At 36.7% G+C, this 19,778-nt stretch overlaps 1 protein-coding gene and 1 non-coding gene across 7 annotated transcripts in view; both read left to right on the forward strand.

Annotated features, from left to right (window-relative positions):
* Positions 1-19,778, forward strand: part of LOC138701645 (protein O-linked-mannose beta-1,2-N-acetylglucosaminyltransferase 1-like) — a 1,230,831-nt gene that overhangs the window by 578,192 nt on the left and 632,861 nt on the right. For all 6 annotated transcript variants that reach the window (XR_011332653.1, XM_069828753.1, XM_069828752.1 and 3 more), the window contains one exon: positions 14,614-14,646. The gene's annotated coding sequence lies outside the window, so the exon portion shown is untranslated. The remainder of the gene's footprint in view (positions 1-14,613; positions 14,647-19,778) is intronic.
* Positions 14,005-14,077, forward strand: TRNAK-UUU (transfer RNA lysine (anticodon UUU)). The gene has a single exon. It is a non-coding gene; the product is annotated as a tRNA-Lys (tRNA).

The following is a 19,778-nucleotide window of genomic DNA, read 5'->3' on the forward strand; positions in this document are numbered from 1 at the left end:
TGAACCGCCGTGTTGATTTCGAAATGTACAAATCCTGATTATTTTATTCTCTCAAATTATTGTTTGCTTTTGCAGAGAGGCTACGCAGTCTCTGGACAATATTGTGACTATACGTTCTGTTCAGCTGAATTATTTTTGTTTATATCAGATTCAATTAATGTTATGACTGAGAGTGTCTGCAATATATGTAAAGCTTTTATTGTTAGAGTGTTGGATGCGTGACCGTGCTGAATAAAGGATCAGGTTTGAAGATTTACGGTAGCAATTTTACGGAAATTTAAATAGTCTGCCTCAAAGTGGGACAAGGTATACTGTTCGGAAAAGAGGATTTTACTAATGGAAATATGCTCAATTCTTAGGCCGGATGCACACAGAATCAGACGCAACGCGACGCGAGACGCTACGTTTTGCTTTACAACGCCTCGCGACAGCAACACCGTCTGCTCGCGACAACTGATTCGCTGGCTGTGTGGGTTTGGAAAACTGGCCTAGGTTAGAAAATGGCGTCAATGAAAGAGAACTTCTATGCTTATGAGAAATTCTATTAGGCCTATATTTGGTTATTATTTTCTAAGGATGTCTAATATGCCTAAATATCTATAGATTGAAAGAGTCTTAAAATGAAATACTACTAATGTAGTGCACAAACGTCATTTTCTATGTTTATGACTACTTCACGACTCACAATAAAGCAAAGTAGTATATTAAATCAATAATGAGTGATACTATAGAGGAGAGAATTAGGCTTACTACAAATTATTATTATCATCAATTATTATCAGACATCGGATTCTAGGGCAAATGCCTATTTTGTTTCTTTAGGAGAAAAGTAAAAATAATTATTAATATTTGTGTTTCATGGAAATTGAAAGGTATTCAAAGAGTTTTATAGTGCCCTAAAATGCCCTAAAACGGTTATTACAGCCTAATTTGTTAATATTCGCCTAAAATGCCTAACTCACTGTAAAGTTTCGCATTTTACTCTTACTTTTTATAATTTATACATGCATTCACTGCGAAATTTAAGGCATTTAAAAAGTGGAAGGTTTGCTTCACACCGGCCATGAAACCATTGATAAAGGAAACAAAATGTTTTGAATCTCACGACACTCGCAATAGATTTCACCGAATTTAACATGTTTGGAGGCATAAATGCCGACAAAGAACCAACCTTAGTTTTGAAGCAGGCAACAATCACAACATGTGCTGCTACCGATTCAGAGATATACTATAATATAAAAATGACTGTTTTCGGTCTGAAACCGATTAGCTGTACTGCCCTTCAGAGTGTCATAAAATCACAATTTTTGGAGAAAGAGTGTTTTTGAAACATTTATGAAAAGTCGTAAAACTGCGAATTAGTAGGGTAAACCGTTACAAAATATTTAAAAGAATGGCCCTCCTAATGTTAACACTACCAGGAAATGCAACAATAAGTGGAACTTTGTATTTTTGTCCAATTGAATCTCAATAACAACGGTTCATTTGAATGCTCGTTAACAGTTGCTCTTTCCCTCACCTTATTTGTGTTGAGAAGTTTTGAGCGTTAGGACGTTTTCCTGTGAAGTTTAACGCGATAATGCCGAAAAATATAAGTGCAAACTCTACATTGATCCGGCAATGGCTAACAGAATATTCAGAATTCACTTATGATGGAAAAATAATATTCTGCAAGATTTGTAGCAAACAGGTATGTAACAATAGTTGAAATATATAAATTCTATTAATTTTAATGAGTAGGCCTATAATATTTATACATTGACTGAGCTATCCTGAGGTATAATTCTTTTTAAGACCACTACACTTTAACCTTTTAAATTCCGATAGTTAAAGTATTTGCAGGTCATTAAAATTTTGATTGTTCGAACCCACTAACTTTGTGATAGAAATACGGCAATACAACAATTAGGATTTTATTTTAATTCAGTTTACTTTACATTTTTAGATTTCGCAAGAAAAGAAGTGCCACCTAAAGCAGCATGTGCAAGGAGCGGCTCATAAGGCTAAAGCTCAGCAGAAAAATCAACTGCAACAAACTTTACTAACACAGCTTACTTCATCCAATCTCAGCAGCAATTTCTATGCTGATTTAACCAGAGCGTTTGTTGCTGCTAACATTCCCTGGAATGCAATTGAAAATCCGGTTTTAAGACAGTTTTTACAAAAATACTGCAAACAAAATATCCCATCTGAGTCGACCCTAAGAAAAAATTACTTAGACAGAATATATAATGAAACTTTAGCTTCCATTCGGGAGGATATAGGTGATTCTTACATATGGGTCTCTGTGGATGAAACCTCAGATCCTATGAATAGGTATATAGCAAATATGGTAGTAGGAAAACTTAGTCCAGATGGACCTTCGATTCCACACCTCGCATGTGTTAAGGAACTTTCGAAAGTGAATAGCCAAGCCATTGCTTATTTTGTAAATAAAGGCCTACGGTCTTTATACTCTGGTAATATAGACGATTCTAAAGTTCTGTTGTTTTGTACTGATGCTGCCTCATACATGGTTGCTGCAGCTCCACTTCTTAAAACATTTTATCCTAATCTCACGCATGTAACCTGTCTAGCACATGGCCTTCACAGGGTTTCTGAAACAATCCGGAATGAATTTCCTCTTGTCAATTCGTTTATTTCTAACACAAAAAATGTTTTTGTAAAGCCCCATCCAGGATTTCAATATTCAGAGAGAACTTTCCAGATATCCCACTCCCACCTCAGCCGGTTGTTAGACGATGGGGAACCTGGATTCAGTCAGTGGTGTATTATTCTAAGTATTTTAAAGAAGTGGTCACAGTTATTGATAAATTACCTGAAACTGATAGTGCAGCGTGTGTGAAAGCAGTGAAAGATTGTCTGAATGACTCACGAGTGAAAAACGATATTGCCTACATAACATCAAACTTTTCTTTCATACCTGCAAGCATTGAACAATTAGAAGTGAAAAACAATCTCTTTGTAGCCAAATAGCAATAGTAAAGGAAGCTCAAGTGAACATTCATTCTGCTTTGGGCGAAACTGGGAAAAAAGTTAAATATAAGTGGGACAACGTATTAAATAAGAATGTAGGATTTTCATTGTTGGAAAAAGTATCAAGAGTGATATCGGGGGAAAGTGTAAATGTTCCAGTAAGTATTGATGTTTCTATTGTACCTAATTTAAAATTTGCGCCTCTCACATCAGTTTCGGTTGAAAGAAGTTTTTCTGCTTTCAAAATGATTCTCAGTGACAAAAGGCAAAGGTTAACTGTGGAGAATTTAGAAAAAATTCTGGTGGTGTACTGTGCAGATAATTATAATAAAGTCTGAGCATGGAACTGAATTTCAATAACTTAAAATGAGTAATCTTGATATCAATAATCATTATTTCATTAGTTTAAATATATTAAATTTGTGCAGCTCTGTTTATAAATATAATATAGTATTCTTTTTTAATGTTTAAACATACTTTTTTGTGCGTATTTTAGTCTATAACTAAAAATTTCAGTGAAAGAAATAAGTATGATACCTTGATGTGCCTAAAATGCCTATTTTCATTAAAATAGAGCCTAATTTTACAAATTTTGAGCTTATTTTAGGCGCCTAAAACTGCAATTTTTAGTGCCTAAAAATCCGATGTCTAATTATTATTCACCTGGTGCTTTCATCTCATTTGCAGTTTCTCACATATTTTTAGAAACCACATTATTGTCGTGATATTGTTACAAATATTTTCGAGAACGTATATTTCCTGTACTAAAACAACTAATTTATACCTTATTTTATTTCAAGGAATGCAGTTCAATGGCTCCTTTGAACACCTACTTACAGATTTATGACTTCCTACACCAACAACTCTGACAATTCCATCCTGTCCCCTCGTCCCAACATTGCACATTTGCCACAATCCTGCTGACCCTCGAAATTGTGCAGTGAAACTGACGGGATTATTGGAATTCGGAAAAGATGCGACAACTGTGCCTCCACGTGGATTTGACGGAAGCCTGTCAATTCTTCTGAACGAAGGTTGTGATTGGTAACGAAGAGGAGAAGACAAGATTTCCGGCACAGTAAGGAAGACATTTATTTATGACAACCAATTAGCTAGTAGTGGGCAGTAGAAGGTCTGTCGGCAAAGTCTTTTCTATGAAACTGCATTCCATGAAATAAAATAAGGTATACCCGCATCGAGCTCCATTATGAATAATGTGCACTACACAACAACATAGTATTTGTAGATAGTGAAAGCGTGCAATCACAGCCACTAATAACGCATGCGCAGTATACTGAAGCTATCAGACAGTCTCCTCGCGACGAACTTCACGCAGTCGTTCGATGTTGTATCTCCATGTCTCCTTGTGTCTGCTCGCGACCGTCACGTCGCGTCTGATTCTGTGTGCATCACATCATAAGAAATCAAAGGGTGACACGTACCATGAGACAAAATGTTGCGTCGCGCCGCGTCTAATTCTATGTGCACCCGGCCTAAACGTTCTGTCTTGCATACGAGATTATCATGTGTGAAAGATATTGGAGACATCTTGCACCAAATCGGGTCAAAATTCTCCCCGAAGAAGATCTAAGCTAGATATTCCTTGATTCACAGTCCGAAAAATTATGGGAGGGAAGGAAACAGATTGAAACTACTTGTCATCTTATGTGAATGCATTATCTGATATTTGTAAAACTTTTTCTACAGATGGATATTGTTAATTGATCAATCGCAATAGGAATGTGTATTTCTAGTGTAAGGAAAATTCATAATACGAATATTGTCATGTAGAAATCGAAATACACTTTCCCATGTGACGACGCGAGCCCCGGGCCCATTTGTTCAACAAAAAGTATTGGTCACATTGCTCATTTCAATATTTTTTTGAAGATAGGTTCATTTTAACAACTGAAACGAGGCGTCAACAAATCTTTGATGAAAATAATGGAACATAAATACGTTTTGCTTTTCAAGTAAGAGGATTTCTGAATTAAGAATTTGGAAAACTGTGAATTGGACTTGAATCAGACATGACTTGCTCGGAGTCCGGACTCGTGATAATTTTCGAAATAGTGAAAGAAACACTCTGTTTCGCCGACTGTCGATGAACTGAAAACTGATACCATAGACTTCTCTCTTGAATTTAAAAGAAGAAAATAAACCAAAGAGCATAGAGCAAGTATGTACGTTATTTAATGAGAGTTCACTACAACATGTGAATACTTTTAACTTAGTAGAACAGGGTCTTTGCTTTCACCCTTTATCATGCTATATTCAATTTTCGATGCAGACTCCAGGCATTTACATGTATTTTTCACTTTTTATTTTCTTATTTTCGAGAACCTGTCCACGAGTATGCTCAGAGTACACTGCAACTCATTAGCTCTCTCTGCCCGCTCTCGTATTTTATACTTTATTGCGTGTTCGTCTTTGTTCCGTGAGAACTTGAAAGACTTTGTCACAGTAATACAGAGAGAGTCAAACTTAAGTTACTGGTATTGTTATAATTATGTGCTTGGTGTAAGGTAATGGTTTAATCCATCGCAGAACAAACAAATCAGGAAGCTCATGGGTTCAGAATCATAATGGGCCAAGCGCCATTTCTAAAACCTTAGAAAACAAGGGTTAAAATGAAGTTATTACCATAATTCAATGGGAACATATAGCAAGTAATATAAAGTATACACATTAAAACTAAATGATATACCAATCTTCATTAAACTATGGTATTCACTTAACTTTAACCCTTGCTTTCTCTGTTTTTAATAAATGGCGCTTGACCCACTATGGCTCTGAACCCTTCATATATAGTACTGAATTGGGCCCATTATGCTCCTCAAAATCTTGACATTGGCAGAAATGGCCGAGAAATTCTGCTTGGAGTCTTTCTTCCGGAACAGGGTTCTATTATAGGTCGTTCGTTATCTCGTGAAATCAAATGCATTCTTGCGCCGTAGGTCACAGTATACTCGTGCGGAACCTGGTGAAGCGTGGAGGGAGAGAGCAGTAGTGTGGTGTGAGGTCGGCTGCCGTCCGATGTTACAGTGACGAGATGCAAGCGAGACTGAACAAGCTTTACCCCCTCCACTCCTAACCGCCCGTAGAACTGATTTCTCCGTCAAGGTCAAGCTTCACCAGGTTCCGTTCGAGCTATAAGAACCTTATGGTGGGGATAAGCGAGGTACCTAGCTTGCAAGTCGAAGCGTAGCAATGGAGGGAAGCTTCTCAGTCCACTTTTTCCTTCCCCTCATACGCAAGTAGGTTTGACGAGATAACGAATGGCCTGTACATGTTGTAAATATACGGCGACACAGTCTTACTTACCTCCCGAAGGAAGTCATGGCAAATACCTTATTTTGATCGCCCGTAAAATCCATCGCTTTCCGCCGGGTTTGAACCAGCTAACTCAGGATCCATGGTAACCATTATCCTCGTCAGTTCTGTTGTAGAGTAGCCTATACTCTATATAATTTTCTTTTAATTTTTTTTTTGCAGTGTCTTGGTTACTTTTGAAAATCTGGAAAAAATAAATTTGATAGAAATGAAGATTATCACTTTTGCAACATTTTGGGGCACCAAGAGTCGAAATTTCCCCAAAATTTGATTATCTGTGAAGACTTCATTTGGAATTCTTTTGAACCCCAGAATGATTATGTGACAGAATTTTTTTTTTCAATTTGTTTTTTAATATAAATTCGGGACTGAAGAGGTTATATCACCGAAGATGACAGAGATACATCTCTCAGGAATTGAAACTCTGTCCGCCAGATTTTGTAACTTAAAACTACTACTTAACGTTCACTATGCAAGTATCAAAATTTGGGCACAAGAAGTTTCCTTGGCAACGGAAGCAATTGTCGTTAAGAGTGGTAGACAGCAAAGGAAAATAGACTCGAGTAATTACCTTACCAACGAAATTAATGTAGAAGTGATCCAAGTGGCCTATGCATTTTATACTGAAAAGTTATATCTGGCGGCAGTGCGGCTGTTTTTACGCCATCTTGTTATTAATGTCATCAGATATCTCGCGTAAGCCGCGTTGGAGTCAAACTTTCCCTCTTTTCCAAACGACTAGCGATGTCTCCACCCCAGTCACCTTGCCTCGCCGGACACGAGGGGCGAATCCCCTGGACCTCATTCCTTGCACCGTAATCTCCAGAAGCAGTTTAATTTAATCCTCCGCCCTTAATTCTGAGACCTCTGCTTCAGTTCCTGCAGGATTTACTTGTTATAATGACCAGTGGCGGCTTGTGCAAAAATTATTTTATTAACTTTCTCAACAGGCTCCCTAGTTCTGTAGTAGAATAACTAACTGATATGAATAAATACGTACACAGAAGTGTATAAATAAACGAATCTATGGTAATACGAAGGTTCTCACAGGAAGGTGCAAGGCGTAGCAAATAAAGGAAAGAAGAGCAGTAAAAAGTAATAGAAGAACGAGCAATAGAATAAGTGACACGTTTAAATTATTTAGAATTCCTAATAAGAGGAATGAAAGAAGGAAATTTAAGTACGTACGAAATTAAATACATTACAACATTTTTTAATCACACAATAAAACGAATACTTTCTTTCATTATTTATTCCTTTCTTTCCTTCTTTTTTCTTTCTTTCTTTCTTTCTTCCTTCCTTTCTTTCTTTCTTTCTTTCTTTCTTTCTTTCTTTCTTTCTTTCACCTTAGTTTAACCTATCCCTTTTATTTAATTTATATCACCCACGCCACACGGGCCTTACAGTGCCGTGACCTGTCGGGAGAGGAATTAATCTATTGGATCACATACATACTTTTTTGACCACACAAGGACATGGAGGCCTCCCCGGATGAGGGATCAGCTCAATACCATGGCCACCTCCGATACAACACAAACATTTAAGACATTACGCAGCATTATGAAAGATTAAGGGATCACCGTCCATGGCCGGACTTTCAACAGGTACAATCCCGGCATTTACCTGGAAATAACTGAAGAAACCATGAAAAACCTCAGGATTACCGGCCCTTGGGATCGAACCCCGGACCTCCCAAATGCAAGGCCAGCCCTCTACCACTAAAACGAATAGTACAGACTAAATTAAAAACCTCAAACGCTATTTGATTTTTGTAAAGTGTTAGCCTCATTTTCTCCTTCAGAGGTTCAGGATTCAAGTCACTAATACAAACAGACTGAATAAATCAGACCGTGAAAGATGTAAGAACTATTGAAAAAAAAATGTGCAGCTTCCACGCGCGGCAGAAGTGAAGTCCTTATCTGTAAATGTGTAGTACTCCTTTTAAATGTTTTCTGCTATGAGAGACGTTAAATTAGGGTTAAATTTAACATTTTTATATTAAACAGAAAAAAATCCGTAACAGCCCATTGAGAGTCAGGGCCTATCAACCGAAAGCTGACCTCACATGCTTCCGCAGAGATGAACGATCATCCAATCAGAATAGAGGTGTCGTGTGTTAAGCACGATGATCTCCCCGAGCCGTTATAACTGGTTGTCGTAACCGGGTTTCACTACCTATCGTAGGTTCCCAAATGCACCACGATGCCGAGTGGGAACCGGTCCCATATACTGACCGAAATTTCATGAGAAAAATTCTTTCCCCATGAGGACTCAAACCAGCGCGAATTCCGTAACGCGAGTCCTAGGCATGATGTCTTAGCAACGATTATTAGAGGAGAAAAATTCGCTCCAGCTCCGGGGATCGATATGTACCAAGTGCCCTAACCATTGAGCTACGCACTGGATCGAATCCCTCTCCTCTAGTGTTTTTCCCTTTGTGGCCTGACACGAAGTTCGACATAAATGTTGACATGTATTAAGTCAACTGCCATTATACAAGGAGCGCACTCAGTTGAGTGACTTGGTGGCCGGGATTCCACAGTAATATGCATTGTTGGGCGAAGAATCTACCTAAAGATTAATTTTTGGTCCTACAGAATAGAGATGGGTAAAAAATAACACAACAGTTATTTTGGAACTGTTCCGGTCTCGGAACTGTTGCAAAAATGAACAGTAGGTCGGAACCTCCTGTTCCGAAATAACAGTGTTCCGACTCCGAGCTGCTCACTTGCCAACTGTTGCGGGCTCGCAGTACCGCGTGGCACAAGGTATGTTCCGACTCCCTCGGAACTGTTGCAAAAATGAACAGTAGGTCGGAACCTCCTGTTCCGAAATAGCAGTGTTCCGACTCCGAGCTGCTCACTTGCCCAGCTGTTGCGGGCTCGCAGTACCGCGTTGCACAAGGTATGTTCCGACTCCGAGATAACAGTCGGAACGTCGGAGCTTGTTCCGATGAACCAACGACAGCTGCAGTTACACTGTACTTGAAACTCTCACGTGGTTGGAGGGGGGCGCATGGACATTGAAATCCTTGCGGTGGCGCGAACTTTAATATCAACATTTGTAAGACTGGCCAATCATCTGTAATGTTATAGTAAGTATTCAATAATCTGTAATATTGATTCCCGCTTTATGGTTTATTTCACCATTAGTTGACTAATTCTGTTTTATAAACATTCTACAAAGTCATAAAGTACGCATACTATTATTAATTAATTGATCAGCTGATTCTATACAAAGGTTAAAGTCGTAAATGGTAATGAGTGGTTTAGTTACAATGTCTGTATGTCGTTTGTTGAGGTTAAGTCTGACAAGCACAAGTTTTTGTGCTATCTTCTCTGTTATCAAAGAACGACAAAAATGTTGTAGCATTATTTGTTGGAAACTACCCATATAAGTACTGATTTGGAGAGCGAGGTTTAATGCGAAGTTTAAATTACACTTTGGTAAAGATGCGATTCCAACATTTTACTAACCCACTGCGGGGTTTCCAGGTTTCAGTACTGCCAATATATATCTTTTTTATTTATGAAATTGTAATATTTATTATTATTATTATTATCATTATTATCATTATTATTATTATTATTATTATTATTATTATTATTATTATTATTATAACTGTGCATTAAGAAAAGTAAAAATAAAAATTAATGATTTGTTTTTTTTATTATGTAATAGAGAGAACAGAAATTACATACCATATGTTTTAAATGTTATGTTATTTTTTTTAGTTGGCTACCATGTCTTTATAACTTTATGTACGAAAACAAAGTGTTGTATTCTGTCCTTGTAGTCAACAGCTGTGTAATTACTAACATTAAGCTTTTGAGTTCTGTCCGCATGCACAGCAATTTTCCAAAATCGATTCGAATGTGCATTGCAGTGCCATCTATAGATAAGAATGTGTACTATGTCATGCCTATGAGTGCTCCAGTGTGAGCTGCATGGTGTTATTTGTCTATGGTGAAGAGGGAGGGTACTGTACCGTTCGTTTGAACGACTCAACGACTCCGACTCATCACCACTGGTGACTGTTATTTCGGAACTGTTATTTGGAACATAGTATTTTTTCGGAACCGGAACCGTCGGAACTGTTCCGGGAAAAGAACAACTTCGCCCATCACTACTACAGAATATATGTTATGGTAACTGACTTTTAGAGGAGAAAAATTCGCTCCTTTCTGTAGGACCAAAATTAATCTTTACGTAGATGATGTCTTAGATCATGCCGTCAGGGCAAGGGACTTTACACTCTATACTCTTCATAGTTTAAGAAGAAAGAAATGGTTTACGATAATTTAAATTGTATTTCTACGAGGAATGTAATCTACAAGAGCTAAGAGTCATTATATTCACAGAAACATTTTGTGAAGGATTTGCTCATACTGAAGCAAGAGAATTTTTAAGTAGGTAATTTGAAACCTCAGTCGAATACAAATGAAGCACACATAACTCAACTGATTGTTTGTAAATTGCTTTTCAAATATATAGGCCTAGGCCTATGATGAGTATTGATTTCAACTCTTTATATGGTGAAGTACGATATAATTCTAAGTCAGTGATTTCCGTTACATCAGGTACTGCACTCGTTGATTGTTAACGGTGCAGGAACATTAATTAATTCGCTGACACTTGGTAATTGAACTGCAGAAGAGAAGTTAGAAAATGCTTTTTCCTTGCCCTGCATTCTCAGACTTATTCTAGTGTACTCTTTTTTTCATTTTTGCTCAATTTTCTGCGGGTCATTTGCACGCTTTCTTTCATGTCACGGTGTCGTTCGTTCAGCCCCTGATCTCGGCATATTTTCTAGCAAAATGCTTGTCAAAATGTAATTTAGTCGTTGGTTTCTACTACGAGGGAGAGTCAAAAAGTAAACTTGATAATTGTTTTATTAATTGAATATGTGCAATAAGACTACAAACACTTCATCAGTTTTCAACATAGTATAACAGGAACACTTGCACTGAACGTACTGGGGACTATGTTGAAAAGTGATGAAGTGTTTGTAGTCTTATTGCACATATTCAATTAATGAAACAATTATTAAGGTTACTTTTTGACTCTCCCTCTTATATAACGTCGTAACACTACAGAATGTACGCATTGTTTGTGGCAGTCCTACTCCCACTGATATATGCATTAATTAGTGTAAATTTATGGAAAACCGCAATCAATAACTTTGTGCGGTAACGTAACAACTTACACAATCCCATGGCAACAACACGTAAAGTACTCTCGAAACATCCGTCATAGAATTTTGTGTCACAATGTTATATTCGTGCCCTGCGTAAAACGTTTCACTTCAAAGACAATACGAGAACAGATAAGTGTGACATCAACATCAAATAATATTGAATACAAGCAATAAGGCACACATAAAACTGCCACGGACAAAGAATGAACGACAATAGAATACTTAAATATACAAATTTATAACCTAATCCGCTAGGACGAAAGAACCGGGAAATATTCCCATAATGTAGATGCATGGAAGCTAGACAGACCTGAAGACTTTATTTGTAGTGAAAGACGAAGTATGATAGGTGGTGGTAGTCAAAGGCTAATAATGATGTGATGGTAAGGAAATTCTTGATGGTAGTGTGTCGAATGTGGTCATGGTGAGGTAATTGTGATCGGTGGCGTGGTGGTACTGCTGGGATGGATTTTCTTGTGATTTGGGTTGTGGTGTGATCGTGATAATGTGGGGGGGTTATAGCGGTGTGGTTGTGATTGTGGTCTTGGTGGTTCAGCCGTTTAAATTACACTTTGCGTATAGAAAGCATTGTGGTTGGGAACAAGCTCTTCATATTATGAAGAGGTTGGCCACTAAAGGGAAAGTAAGAGGTGGAACTTAAACTGAGAGGATTCAATCCGGCATCAGAACTGGAATTCGGTGTGGCTTAGTGGATGAAGTAATACCATGACTGGTTGCTACTACGGAAGATTTATGTTTAGAATTATTATGACATAGCTTCCTATGTTTCTTTATAAGATACTCGATATATTATGTTTGCTAACTTATCATCCTATTCTACATTACTTCTTACTTTATGCTAGTTATATTTATACAGGGACATCATTTTATTTTTACTTCAATTTTTATTGTACCTGAGTTTTTGAATGTACTTCACTCCCACCCCTTCTACTAATGAAGTTCAACCGTCCTCTACACAGATCCAAGACCGCATATACAGTCATAGTAGCCTTACGGTCATAGTAAACAGTACGTTCCAAAAATATGTTCGCATTTTCCAGTGACGAAAGAGCTTTCAATATTGAATCATTTTCGCACAGGTACTGTCGTTCGTTTGCCTATATCGCATCCCGGTTTCCCCCACCAGCGTTTATTCGCCAGCTAGTGGCTGGGCTGTCTTAGCTCTTTTCTGAGAACATTAATTTCTGTTGGGAATTGGACGTCTACGTAATATTATACAACTGTTTAAAATAACTGAAATAAAAGGGCTTCGTTAAGTAATTAACTGCCACGTGATTTCCTCCCTTTCTACGACCCGATGACATAACTACTTGGACGGACAGGAGATATTATGTCTGAGTAATTTTATCTTTTCGAATCGGGCAGAAGTGAAGATTGAATTTACAGTACGTAAGGTACTCTTTTATAGAGTAAGTACAGAATCATTTCAACATGAGTTACTAGTACGAAGGACGAAACTGGTAATTGGGATTAGGTACAATAGTCTATAGTGCGATAATATGCACATTAGAACTGAAGCCTGTATCGAAATGAACGGTCACCATTTTAAAAATTGTGTTTAAATATCCATATTATGATTATTTTTAAATTTAACTTCATTCTCTATATTATACGCTAATGTGCTGTAGGCAGTATAATATACACTGCATAATGAATACGTCCACATGGACAGATCAGTTCGTGAGTAAAAACACTCATTGTTAATACTGTACTGTATTTTGATTAAACAAAAAAGTAATGAAAATGATCAAACTCAAAAGCGCGATATTTCCTAGTTTACGTAAATGGATGAACTACTTTTTTTCCCTCCTATACCTATTAAAGTGATTTGTTTGTATATTACGTCAGTATCATCGAACTCCAGTCGTTGAAGGGGTTAGCAAACGGCGTTGATCCAGAGGTGTAGCCAAGTTAACATTAAAAATGTTAGTAAAAATAAATAAATAAAATGATGTCCTAATACCTCCTAATTACTATATATTTTAAGTTTTACATTTTTTTTTTGCATTTTTTAAATTATTCAAAGTATACTGCATTTAACAATTTGATGGATTCTTTACTGCACAATTTTATTATGTCTATCTTATTAATTGACCGTTTCCCTTTCATTCAAGCAATTTTGTCCATGCTCGTTGTGAGTTCAGTTTAGGGAGTCGTACATTAAAATGTTCATTTAGGTTGCAGGGATACAATGATGATTCCATAATTTTTAAACTATGAAAATAGGGTCTTAGTTCACCGTGGCCTGTTACAAATGCGGTGAAGTTGGGTATTACCATGTTATTAGGAAGAACTATTTTGTAATTTGCCCTTTCGATGTGGTTTACTATGTATGTATGTATGTATGTATGTATGTATGTATGTATGTATGTATGTATGTATGTATGCATGCATGCATGCATGCATGCATGTATGTATGTATTATTTAAAGTAAGCAGTTTAATTCGCAAATTAATTAGATCGGTGTCTGGTAGAGTTCCCGGGTAGCTCAGTTGGTAGAGCGTTGGTATTTTTAACCTAAAGTCCCGGGTTCGATACCCGGCTCCGGAACAATTTTTTTCCTTCGAAATTATTCAAATCAACTTTACAGGGAGTTACACCTGAAAGGTCAGTGTTGGTTACTTGACGGTTGTCAGCTCACTTTGAGGTCTGTAGATACAGAGGGAAAAATTGGGTCGGTGTCTTGTAGAGTTCCCGGGTAACTCAGTTGTTAGAGCGTTGGTACGTTTAACCAAAGGTCCCTGGTTGGATACCCGGCCCCGGAACAATTTTTCCCTCGAAATTATTTTAATTCGCAAAGTTCATATAGAAGATCATTAAGCAAAATGTGCATTTTATATGCATGGCAATTATATACTTCTGTTAATATGGCTAAAAATACAAGTATAATGAGATATGGATAGTGATTTCCTAACTGTGAGACTTCACTCCAACCTGCGTCGTGGTTTCGTTGTAATTTTAAATAAAACAATAGAAGCTCCGTAGAAAAAAATACTAGTTTCTTTATAATATAGCTCTGTTGTTTAATTTATTTTGTTACTGTTACATGAAGTGACGTATAAAACATTTTCATTTGTTTGTTGCAGGAGGACAAGTGGATGCAGGTAGTTCAGTCACAGGTAAGTAAAAAACTGAAACATATTGAAGTTTTTGCTTTTGCGCAAGGTTTATGCTTAGCGTTTACTGTTTATTTTCAAATTGAAGAGGTTTAAATTTTTTCACTTCATGTAAAAAAATAACAGAAGAAGAGTTAGTGTGTTTAACGTTAATTTTACATGCAAAATTTACGAGTTTTATATAATTGCGAGGAAAAGAACTACATAAGCACTTAGAGAAAAATAACAAATGGAAATGATTAGAAGGATATGAAAACGGCTGCTGCTGCTACTGCAGTTAATTGTGATGGCTGAACATAATCGTTGTAGAAATAGTGCTTAAGCAATCTGTGTATGAATACATCGGTTTAGTTTATATGTGTGTTTGTGTCTGTGAATGTAAGTAGTGGATTTGTAAGTTTAGGATTTGGTTGATCTATTTATATTTCAACAACATTTTTCTTTAACTGAATACACTCACAGATATGATCTAAAAACATTTCATCCCTCTCGGATAAAACTCGTAATTTTCCATTTACGATCTTGTCTGTTGCTGCGAACTCAGAGAATGACCCATGTAAGATTTTTACATACGTAATTAGTGGGATGTGTACCTCTTGAGACAATCCCGCATACCGCATATTGAATACCACTTTCCTAGACTGTACTAGTAGTTCACGTATCAAACCGTACTGGGAATATTCAAAGCTTTCCCAGTCTAGATCCGCCGTGTTTTGTGGAAGTAGGGCCAGCTCTTGCAGGATGTGGTACTTGAGCACGCACGGACGGCCGTTGTTGTAGCATCCTCGCAACTGGCTCCTTTGCTCAACCTTACGCTTTTGTGAGGATCAGTGCTGAGTCTATCCTAAGCAAAGATACTACCTCTGTCAAAAACTTAGTCTTTTAAATGTATACATTATTATTACTATTATTATTATTAATATTATTATTAATATTATTATTATTTTTTTTTCGCCTACTTACTTACAAATGGCTTTTCACGAACCCGCAGGTTCATTGTCGCCCTCACATAAATCCGCTATCGGTCCCTACCCTGTGCAAGATTAATCCACTCTCTATCAGCATATCCCACCTCCCTCAAATCCATTTTAATATTATCCTCTCATCAACACTCGGCTTCCCCAAAGGTCGTTTTCCCTCCAGCTTTCCAGCTAATAGTCTATATGTATTTCTGAATTCGCCCATACGCGCAATATGCCCTGTCCATCTCAAACGTCTGGATTTAATGCTCCTAATTATGTCAGGTGAATAATGTAATGCATGCAGTTCTGCGTTGTGTAACTTTCTCCATTCTCCTGTAACTTCATCCCTCTTAGACCCAGATATTTTCCTAAGAACCTTATTTTCAAACACCCTTAATCTCTGTTCCTCTCTCAAGTTTCACAACCATACAGAACAACCGGTGATATAACTGTTTTATAAATTTTAACTTCAAAATTTTTCGAGAGCAGACTGGATGACAAAAGCTTCTCAACCGAATAATAATACGCATTTCCCATGTATATTCTGCGTTTAATTTCCTCCCAAGTGTCAATTATATTTGTTACTGTTGCTCCAAGATATTTGAATTTTTCCACCTCTTCGAAGGATAAATCTCCAAATTTTATATTTCCATTTCGTATAATATTCTGGTCACGAGACATAATCGTATACTTAGTCTTTTCGCTATTTACTTCCAAACCTATTGCTTTACTTGCTTCAAGGAAAATTTCTGTGTTTTCCCTAATCGTTTGTGGATTTTCTCCTAACATATTCACGTCATCCGCATAGACAAGAAGCTGATGTAATCCGTTCAATTCCAAACCCTCTCTGTTATCCTGAACTTTCCTAATGACATATTCTAGAGCGAAGTTAAAAAGCAAAGGTGATAGTGCATCTACTTGCTTTAGCCCGCAGTGAATTGGAAAAGGCCTATACGGACTCTGATGTAAGTTTCACTGAGACATATTTTAATTAATCGAACTAGTTTCTTGGAAATACCAAATTCAATAAGAATGTTATATAAAATTTCTCTCCTAATATGCCTTTTTGAAATCTATGAATAACTGATGTACTGTACCCTTATACTCCCATTTTTTCCCCATTATTTATTGTCAGAATACAAAAAATCTGATCAATAGTCGATCTATTACGCCTAAAACCGCAATGATGATCCCCAATAATTTATTTTCTCTTAGTCAGGTAATAATCGCGGAGTCTAAGGGTCAATTAAAGTTAGCTTTAGCCACAGTCTAACTGAGAAAAATGAACTAATGAAAGAATGTAATTTCAACATATTTGTAACAAAAAACATAAATATGTTTTTCTGTTTTCTGGTATAATCACCAAATGAGATGTAGGATAGGATATAAATTGATAATGATGGTGATAGTATAATAATAATAATAATAATAATAATAATAATAATAATAATAATAATGATTATAGTATTGAACAGCTTCAAACTTTAATTACCGCTACTCAAGATGTAATGTGTTTTTTAATTATGAGGCAAAATGAGTAAGTTTCAGTCATCATATGGCACCATAGTTGTTGTTTAGTCAACTGTTCGAAGACAGGTCTGAACCTCACAAGTGATACCAACATAGCACCACTTATGAATGAGGCAACTAGGCCAAGAGATAATGGGGTAGGGTGGCGAGTTTCTTTCCCCCTCCATTGCATACATATTACACTAATCATGCAAGACAGAAATAATATTAAAAACAAAGTTAGAAAGGATGCAGCAATGAAATTTTACGAAATAATAATGGCGAAACCCATGTTGATGTATAGATCGGAAAATTCGACTGTAAAAGATTAGACAGAAGAAGAGTTGAAACAGTAGAAATGAAGTTCTTACGATCAATTACTCCTGTTACTGGATATCGCAAGCATTATATATCAGAAATGAAAAGACAGAAATTAGGCATTATTAACTTAAACGAGAAAATAAGTCTAATCAAGGAACACTTTCTCCGGATGGATTTAACAAGACTAGTTTATCAGGTACTACAAAAAAACTTAAAGGCACTCGGGACATAGGAGGACCTCGTCGCCGATGACGTGATGACCTCCGAGACGGAACGGCCTGGCGGTTCATCTTGAATAAAAGGAAGAAAATGAAGAAGCGGTAGGAGGAGGAGAAGAAGATGGTGATAAGTGAAATGAGTGTCGCTCAGAGGTGGTTGCATTAATAGATGTCCGCAAATGGAGTAAAAAATAAACAAACAAACAAACAAAAAAAAAAAAAAACAAGCTAAGAGCAAACTCTTACACCGGAATTCTAGAAAGTTGTACAGGTTTGATAAGGAAAATGTGAAGTGGTTCGAAGGTATTATGCTGCTATTACACTATCAAAGTTCTTTGACAAAGATCTTGTATGAAATATATAACAGTGTAATGGGTTTTCTTTTATGAAAGTTTCTTTGATAGAAGATCTTTGTTATCTTTTGTTAAAAGATTTCTATACCTTGAAACAAATATGACTGAACGTAAATATAACTGGACTGTTGCTACCACAAAAATTCTGATACTGAAGTTTGAAGGATATCAAATGTTGAAAATAAATAATTTGTATAATAATAATAATAATAATAATGATAATAATAATAATAATAATAATCATCATCATCATCATCATCATCCCTCTGTTCCAAAATATGCTATAGAAAGATGTCGTTAATTCCGTTGCAAAATATGGTATAAATTTGTTAAAGTTCTCAGTAATATAATGTAACTTTAGTACGTCCTCTAGATACTTATTTGAGTGATAAATTTGCACAAGAAAAACATAAAAATTAGGTACATTTCTTGCTGTGTGATGTCAAATTAATAAAAGAAAAAAAAAACAAATATTGTTTTGAGAGAGTAAAATTAACATAAAAACTGGAATAAATTATGACCCGTTTTTGTACGACTATTGCGCCTTAGATGTTCTATTCAAATTGACTGGGTTGGTGTTACGTTTTCTGCAACAGGAACACCACAGCAAGTGCCCATTTGATTTCTGTTCATAATGAACTATTTAAATACTATAGTTTGATGCACTACAGAAGAATAGAAACATTCACAACTGCACTCTCTGATAGTCCCATCACTACTGAACAGAATACCACACCGCGAAATATTTCGTGCGCGCATGCGCAATAATCAAACTTGTTTTGTTTGTTACTGTTGTGCGACCGTCACTTAGGTCGCACTGTTTGCTAGCCGGATGGCTACTGCGTTCGACTTCTGCTCCTTCTCATCAGGATTTCTGACACCACCATTTTACTCAACAATGAAAAACTATTTTGCTGGAAGAGCTGGAGCTCTCAGGATACTAAAGGATAACTACATGATTACTAAACTTAGTCTGAAATGATTGCAATATTGTAAACTCTACTTGATTTATTATATATATACAAAATGTACAAACAGAGTTACTTACAAGGTATTTCGTTTGCTGCCGCCGACGCCATCACGCTACCGTCTCTTCTTTACCAAAAAGACCCGATTAACACCCTCCGTCAGTCTCGTCTAACTGCAGAATCTCCTCACCAACACTTTTTATGTTTCGTTATCCGTTTCCCGCCCGGGGTACCGACCACGCCATCCACCAGGTGAGATGGGCTTAAAACTCCTTTTGATTTCACGCACTTACAGAATATGTCGTCTTAATCAAACATCTCTTACATTTAATTTGATTCATTGGATTATAGTGATAAGTCGCTATAATGAGACTACGCGCAAGAAAAGAGTTCGAACAATGCGTGATATAATTTTAACCAATTAAAATGCATGCTTTGTTCTACTGGACCAATGCGATTAGTCCAGCCATGATCTGTGGCGTAAGAATACTGTTATCGTAGGCAGTGATTTACCACACGCGCGACAAACTCTATAACGCTGGCTAAGCATCTATTTCTTCGCAAGCAGGGATTGCATTGCGTGTATTAACCATGTATTTCGCTGACACTGTTCCTGTTTCAAATTTAATACTCCACAGGAAATTATGCTACAGGGCGCTCTTTAGCCCTGGGGCATAACATTACTATTCAATATTTTGGAATGGGGGGAATAATAATTTATAATAATTTGTATAACTTTTCAAGCCCTCTTACTGTAGCTCTTTCAATAAGTTCTGATGGATATCTCTTATCACGTCTTGCCAT

Source organism: Periplaneta americana, chromosome 6 (genome assembly GCF_040183065.1).
Source record: "Periplaneta americana isolate PAMFEO1 chromosome 6, P.americana_PAMFEO1_priV1, whole genome shotgun sequence".
NCBI classification, from domain to species: domain Eukaryota; kingdom Metazoa; phylum Arthropoda; class Insecta; order Blattodea; family Blattidae; genus Periplaneta; species Periplaneta americana.